The sequence below is a fragment of the Accipiter gentilis genome, chromosome 10, assembly GCF_929443795.1.
Source record: "Accipiter gentilis chromosome 10, bAccGen1.1, whole genome shotgun sequence".
Lineage (NCBI taxonomy): Eukaryota > Metazoa > Chordata > Aves > Accipitriformes > Accipitridae > Astur > Astur gentilis.
Genome location: NC_064889.1, coordinates 30993798 through 31002094, shown reverse-complemented (window position 1 = coordinate 31002094; position 8297 = coordinate 30993798). Strand labels below are relative to the sequence as shown.

General features: G+C 44.0%; 1 long non-coding RNA gene across 1 annotated transcript; it reads left to right on the top strand.

Annotated features, from left to right (window-relative positions):
• Positions 1 to 903: 903 nt before the first annotated feature.
• Positions 904 to 5721, top strand: LOC126043836 (uncharacterized). The gene is made up of 3 exons (XR_007507523.1): positions 904 to 2191; positions 2413 to 2505; positions 5236 to 5721. It is a non-coding gene; the product is annotated as an uncharacterized LOC126043836 (long non-coding RNA).
• The last annotated feature ends 2576 nt before the right edge of the window (positions 5722 to 8297 follow it).

The window sequence follows — 8297 nt, the reverse complement described above, 5'->3', positions numbered from 1 at the left end:
TTTTCTTTAGCACATGTACTGACTGTAAATACCAAATTTACTATGGTTGCTGCAGCGAAATGACTCACAAAACGAAAGTCTGTCATGAGCTTTTTGGCCCTCCAGGGACTTGCCTCGGGATTCAAATTATAGCGTTGCTGCTGGTCAGTGTTTCCCACGTTTCATCTGCTCTCCTCATTATTATCACTTGTTTCCTCTGGGCATGCTATAGTGTGGGTTCTGGCAGTGAAAAGGCTCCCCGGGTCATTGCATGTCAAACATTTAAATGAAGAGCATTCTCCATTTCCCACTCCTTCTATCATTACAGCCCATTGCTGGGTTCAGTTTTGACTCTGCTCATGCTGTCAGTGAGAAAAACTGTGTCACTCTCCACATCAACTTTGCATACATGCTCCACTCTATTTCTCATAATACTTTTTGTAAATAATTGAAGGCCTCTTCCTGTCTGCCTCACTGAGTGAACTCAAACACAGAGTAGGAACATGCAACCCTACTGTTGAATGATCTGGCCAAATCGGTGTATTTCTTAAATAACACCTGCAAAATCCACGTCAGTCGTTTCTATGCCCTGTCCGCTGCGGCATCTCTGCCGTTCCCCCTCCGACCCTGCTCCCCTTGGAGCGAGGAGCCCTGTTGGGGAGATCCGTTTCGGGGACGGACACCGGTGCCCGTGGAGCACGGGGAAGTCTCCCCCGCGGAGGGCGCGCCCGCAGTCCCAGCGGCACAGCCTCGGCGGGGCAGGGCCCGTCCCGAGACGCGCGATCCCCGCGCCGTTCGCCGCCGCCTCAATCCTGTCAGCCCAACGGCGCCTCCCGCCTCAGGCGGCCGTTGGGGGCGGGGGGAGCGGCTCTGTGGCGTCATCAGCGTTGCGCCTGCTCCCGCGTCACGTGGTGGGGGCGGCCTCTCCCCCTGAGCGCGGGAGGCGCCGGCCCGGAGGTGGCATCTGCTGCCGTCCCGTCCTGTCCCGTCCCGTCCCGTTCCGTTCCTCGGAGCCGGCCCGGGGCTCTCCCTACTGCTCCGCCGGGGTGTCGGCGGGGGCCGTGGGTGAGCGGGTTGTCGGTGCGAGGCTGCCGCCCTGTGGGGTTTGGGGGAGCTCCGCCGGCGGAGCTGCGGCCTCCTCGGGCCCCACTGAGTGTCCTTGTGAGGATTTTCTCCACAGAATGTTTTTATTTGCATGCAGGTTTTCTTAAGCAAAGCAAATGTTCCTGCTATCTTAAATTTTTCACCAGAAGTGGTAGTTCAGTGACACTTGGGGTAGATTTCCAGCTAAATGTTACCAGCAGAGTTAACTAAGCAGTACCTGCTCATGTTTTGACAGAAGTGGGATTCTACTCCGTCAAACTAGGGGTACATCAGTATTAAAACGTGGATCTATTGTGTTCATGCAGTAAATAGTGCTTTTACGCTTAGTTAAAACTGTTAAAAAAACAGCACAAAAAGTGTACTTTTAACTGCTTGCAGAGTCATGAACTGACGGTGCTTGTCCTGACCTTAAGGATTCATCGGGCCCAGATTGCCCCCTGAGCCAGGGCTCTTGCAGTTAGTTTCCAGTCCTGGTGACCAGAGCTGCTTCAGAGCCTTCCATGTTGCTGGATCATTAACACTTGTCAGCTGCAGCCTCACAGGGAGGATAGGGACCCTCAAGGAGTTGTGCTGCAGGTGTTGCCAACTCCTAAGGAGCTCCTGTATTCTGAGTTTTCCTAGAGAAACAATTCATTTGAGCATTGCTGAGGTGGCTTCCATCATGGAAGGAGTAGTTCTTTCTCTTGCTGAAGAATACTGAAAGTAGTTGGAATTCTTGAGTGTTTATGCTACAGTATCTCACTCCTGTGGGATTCAGTAGTGGCTACCAAAAGAACAGGGGAAGATTTAGCAAAAATGGCAGCACTGAAGGCAGAGGTACAATCCGAAGGTACTGGTGGCTAAACCCCTCAACTTCCTTTCTTTAGAGGATGTGCGTAGCAAAGCATTGAATCAGTATGTTTCTCTTAAAGATCTAAAATTATTGTAAGAAAACCCAGAGTTACTTTTAGAAGGCCTTTTGTGAATAGGTAGTCCTTTTTTGACTTAACATTGGGAATTTTGTTTCTCTTCAGTCTGAATTCTGTGATGGGGTGAGTGAAGAAGCTAAATGAGGTGGATGCTTTTTGGAAGAAAAAGCAGAACAGAAGCAGATGGTGAGGTGGAGAAGGTAAAAATAGGAAACATGAAACATATTGTTGGAGATGATGGTTTTCTCTAGTGAAAATGTGTCAGCTTATTGGTTTGATTAGTCTGCTTATTTGACTGTTCCTTTCAACATTTTTTTTTTACTTCATGTTTTCTGCATGGAAGTTTTTATTGCATGTTAGGTACTACACAGCATAATTTAGTTGCTTTTTAATATAAAAAATTCTAATTAATTCTTTGCAGATATGATGGTAACTTAGATGAAAGACTGAAGATATGAAGCTCATGTGAAAGAATTTAAATGTGATGAATCATCCTCAGCAGTGATCAATAAATGTAAGAAATTCTACTTTTGTATTACTTAGTTTACACAGATTGAGATGCAATGAGAATGCAGGTCTTGCTAGACTTCTGTACAGCTGATTTTTCTTAAAATGTCTTAGAAAATGGTAGTTCCTGTTCTGTGTCATGAATGCCCAAATGACTGGGAACTCAGTTCTGAAAATGAGCATGCTTTCTGAAAGTCTACACCTTTAACCTTTGTGTCAATCTATCTTTTGTATACTGGTCTTAATAAGTTGGGTTGTTCTGAAAGCATTAAGGATTTTAACTTTATTCTTAGTTCTCTTTTTTTTAAATAGTTGCCATTGATTCTGTTTCAGGTTAGAAGTGAAACAGACTGGTTAAAGCTATTGATGATAGAGTTGGTCTTTGGGAGGGGGCTAATTAATATCACTGCTGCGCTGTATTTTTTAATGGGGTATCAGTATTGCTCTGGAACATGGAAATACATGACTTTGTGCTAGTGTCATAAATCACTTTTTGCCTAGGAATAACACTTCTAACAATGTAACAAATGGCTCAAAAAGCCAAATGAAGAATCATTGCAGTAGGATATTATTGAAGGCCAAAATATTAAGTGGGGTCTAAAAGGCATTCAGTTCATGGAGTATAGATAGGTCTTTGCAGCCCTGCCTACCGTAATAGTTTGGATTCACCCTCTTGTCTTCATTCAAAGTCCTTAAATCACTGATAACCAGAAACGGAGAATATACCAGATGAAGGATCAAGCATCCCCATGCATTCTGGAAACAGGCTATTTGGCTAGATAAACTTGGTCTCTGCATGGTTTTTATTCCATTACATAGATAAATTACTGTATGAAGAAGTTTGCATTAGCATTTCCAGGGAGCAGTTTCACAATGCCATCTCACAAATATATATCAAACATGAAATAAACGGGGTATTTAAACATATTACTGGGTTTACTGATTGCTCTTGTAGCAACACGAGGCATTTTATATTGAAAATTACATGCATTAGGAGGCAGTAGGCTTCATAAGTTTGTAAGGGATATTATTGTTATGCTTACATTTGGAAGCTAAATATGCAAGAGCTCAAAGATAAGATGTTTGCTCTGGAAACTAATGAAGCATAGTAAAATATTTATCAGCAGAAAGGTGATAATATAGGCAGAATTTTCAGCGAGAAGTTGATGGCAAAAGGAGAGAGCAAGTTGAAGAAATGTAGTAGAGAGACTTCTATGAACTATATAAACCTCTGAAATTCTTTCCTTCATGGCTGCAGTTGCAGTTCAGGAGGAGGCAGTGTGCTGCACCTGGTGCCCTCAGTTACATTTCTTAGCATTGCTGTGGAGGAAAACGAACCTTAACCTTTGCTGAGCCTAGAGTATTGGCTTTGAAATTTTATTCCTAAGTGGCAGCTGCTGCTGCTTTATAACCTACACTTCATTGTACTGGGAATGCATGTTTATTAAAGGACTTCCATGAAACAGTTCAGGGGCAAAATATTAACCTTACTGACATGCACATCCAAGTAGTAAAATCAACATTAATAGAAATATTGGTGGGATTAAAAGCATTCCCTTGCTGTGTCTGTCACACAGCCAGAATCAGTTGAAGCTGGAAAAATTAATACTGGCTAGCAGACATCCTTAATGAGAGGAACAGAAAAAAACCACAAATACAGCAAGATACAGTAACTTAAAAGCTTTGCTTTTTTCTTATCTATTCATTCATTATTGAGAACAGACACACACCTTTATTTTTAAATGCTATTTTTAACTTTACTAGCATGCATAGCAGCAGGAGTTTGGTTAACTTACTGACTTAGCATAAAAGGTGAGTTGCTGTGTATTTACTTTTATTTCAGAATTACCTGGTAGAAATAAATGTTGTTAGTACCCCCTTGCTTCTCCCAGCAGCTTTGTGATTTCAAGATAAACAGGAACTTAACAAGCACACAACAGCTTTTAGTGGTTAACACAGTTCCATTATTTGGAATGTGAATCTATTTACACAGACAATACCTACATTTGTGAAGGTAATCAGAAGAAGTAAGTACGAAAAGCCTCTTAAATACTCCTGTTTACTTGGAAACAGTATCACCAAGTATATGTTTTACAGGAATTATCTCATATTTAAATGAAAAGGGTAAAATACAAGGGATTATCTTTACATACATGTATCACTTAGAATTGTGCTATTTTGAGAGAACCTGCAATTGTGCTGTGATAATTCTTTTAAACCTTACTTCTCTATTAACTCACACACTAAAATGTGTCATGAAAATATGGTCCCATACTGTTGTTGTAAATGATAAAAGATAGTGAAATATATTTCAGGACATGATGGCTTTTTTTTCTTCAGTTCTTTATTTTCAAGTTATGTACATGTTGGACAAAAAACAAACAAAAGATTTTGTTTCGGTTATTCAGCAGATGCAAATAAAAGTTTCTCTAAGCCTTCAGTCATCCATTAGTTTTTAAGCTAACTTGTTACTGTGAATCTGCCAAGCTGATTGTCCCTCTCGTTGTTTAGAGAAAATTATCCGTAAATATTGCTAGCTAACTTGGTCTGTCTTTTTAGTCATTTATTTAAAAACGCAGCGTATGTAAGCGTAAGTGTGTGGAGGTGCCAAGAAGCTGGTAGAACGCGTGCTGTGTACGGTGTTATCGTTACGGTACATTGTGACAACACGGATTCCAAATATACGTTGCGTTTTCTTTTTCCTTGTGCCACTGATTCAATATTTCCCTTTCAACAGGTAAGGCGAATTTCAAACGTTTTCTGCTTTTCAGAGGAAAATTCTAGTTTCGTCTCCGAATCCGGGAAGGTAAACAGGTATTTTTGCAATTCATACTGGGAATTGCTTCTTGGAAAAACAGTGTGTTCTTTATTGTTTGTAACACGCTCGCCGAAGTTGGCTATTAAATGGATATTCGAAAATGTATTGCGTCACCTGCCTCCTCTCGGCTTCAGTAACTTGCGGATACCGGTTCTCACCTCGGTATCCCTAAACGTTCTTTCAGCAGATGCGATCGTAGGTAATTGGACGTTGTAACATTTAAAAAAAGGCTTTTAGCCAGTTTCCCCAGTACCGGTACTTGACCTTTGCAAACGACCCTTGCTGACTGACACGAGCCTTGTCCCAGCCGCAGAGAAGGAACGCTACGCGAGGCCGCGAAGCCGGCGGGGCAAGTTCACCGGGAGGCGGCCGGCCCGTGCCGATGAACCCCGTGAGCTCTCCGCCGTCGGGGGGGGGGGGGGGGAGAGAGAGAGGAAGAGGAGGCGGACGCTCCGCGTCGCCCCGAGTCCCGCCTTCTGCCCGGGGGAGCGGCCGCCGACGGAAGGAGGCAGCGAGCCGGGGGGAGGCGCGGCAGGAGTGAGCGGGGGGGTGGGGCGCTGCCGTGACGCCAGCCGCGCGTCATGACCGCGCGCCGGTCACGTGCCCCGTGTTTATCTCCGTCCCTGCCGGTGTGGCGGGGCGCTGGCGCGGCGGGTGAGCGAGCCCAGAGCCTTCCCGGGGGGGGGGCGGGGGGCGGCGGGGCGGGCCGGAGGGTCGGGACGCGGCGGGGACGGGAGGAGAGGGCAGGGGAGGAGGTGTTCCCCTCAGGGGCGGCGTGAGGCGGCGCCGTCCCGGGGCCCGCCGCCGTGGCCTGACTGGAAGCGGCCGCGTTGCCAGCCGCCGCCTCCTCGAGAGACGGGGGGGTCGGGGGAGCGGAGCCGTCGGCCGGCGGGCTCTCTCTCACCTCCTCGGCCGGCGGAGCGGCGGGTGCCGCCTCTGCTGTGAGCCGCTTTCCTTTATCGCGGTTTAGGTGCTTGACTCCGTAGGCGTAAAAGGCTTACGGTGTTCGGCAGTCAGTGTCTGCCGGGATGGCTCAGAACACCGAGGTATCTAATCTGTTGCTCTGAGTCTCACTAAATAATAGTCTTTCCTTTATTTCTAGGCTTACAATGTCACTGCCAGCGAAGAGATGTGGAAGGCCCCCCGTGTTGTCTTTCCTGGAAAAGAAGAAGAGGAAGCAAAGCCTTGACAGAAGAAGGGGGAAAACAAGGATTTACGTGGGAAATCATATTGACCGATGGTTGACACTTAAGGAGAAGCTGGATTTCAGAAATGACGCAGAAGTTGCAGGGTTTTTACTGGACTTGTGAGTAGACATCACAGTACTCCTCTGTTTACTAATACCAAGTAAATAATTCTTGGCGTTAATACCAGCTGTGTATTTTCTTTCTAGGTATGACAGCTATGACCCATTGTCAAAAGCTCCAGTCTGTTCCATCCCTGAGAGTGTGAGAAGAATTACTGTGAAAGAAGAGAGAGCGTTGTCAGGCAGCACTTCTTTAATAGCAGCTGATGGAACGTTAGTAGCATACTCTCTTTATATGTGACGGGCGGGTGAATTTATTTTTTTTAATAATACTTGAAGGACTGTAGCTGACATTTAAAAAAAAGTGGGGCAGAAGTTATATAAGAAAGAGGAAAGTACACAGCTAATTTTGTTAAAATGGAAGATTTTTTATATCCTTTGTGGAACAGCTTATGTATTTGTTTTGTTGTTTGTATTGTTGAGCACATAATACTAGTCTAGATGAAATAGAAGCAAAACTTTTTTGCAGAAGACATGTTTCCATTAACAATGTGGGTTGTTTTTGCAGGTATGACCAGTTGTCTAAAGATTCCGTTTGTTCTGACCTTGGAGATGTGAGAATTGTAACTGTGAAAGAAGAGAGAGAGATGCCGTGTGACTGCTTGTCAACGGAGACAGATGACACGTTAGTGATACTATGTTTTTTTGCATGTTTTGCATTTGAAAATATCTTGCATTGATTTTATTATCACGTTTAATTTTGTTATTAGAAACTCATGTCATTCATGCTCTGAGTCGTTATCTAAAACCAGCTTGGTCCATAATGGTTGGTCCAGTCCCGAGGCAAGAGTCTGAGAGAGATGTTGGAAAACTTGTAAAACTCTTAGAGTATACACAGCCAAACCTGCTTGTTCAGTGACTGCCTTCCTTAATTGTATACAAGATTCCTGAGTGGAACAAGAATATAACTAGCACTTTACATGTATTCTAGTCACTTTAATAAGCAGTTAGATTTTTACAGTAGTACAGTCTCCAGGCAAGTGCAATTGTGTGTGCTTTAACCTTTCTCGAAAGAAAAATGTTTCATTGCTGACTGAGTGATATTACATACAAAGTGATGTGTTAACCTATCTAAAAATAGTGCCGTGCTCAGCGAGGCAACCGCACCATCAGTCGACTGCTGATTTCTTTTACTGCAGTGTCATCAGTAACTGAGGCATTCACAGTTGAGATCAGAGGAGCCTCAAATAGGTATGCTTGTCCATTACTCTTTATTTAGGTTTCAATTATCCACAACAGTGTTACTGAATAATTGTAATTTCATCCATGTCTTAGTTATCTGACCTTTAAAAAAATGTATCTTTTAATGTGTGCAGGGGGACACTGAGAACCTAGGACATTACATTGGCATTGCATGGTGTGTCCAAACCCCTCGCTAATATGGTGAAGTATGTAATGCATGTAGCATGTTTGTCTGATTCTCGTTTTCCACTGTGGTTTTGCTTGTGACTCTCCTAATTCTTCTTACTTTTGATTTTAGTAGGTGAACAAGTTGGGGTTCTGAAAGCAATTCTATGGCACAGAAGAAGTCTTGGAAGCTAGGTCAGGAGAAAATAAATACCAGTGCTGATGAAGCTGACAAATTCAAGTACATTCTTCAAAATAGCGTTTTTTCTCTGGCAATATAATTTTAGTTTGGAGTGCAGCAATAATTGAATTCCTGGGACTGATTCGA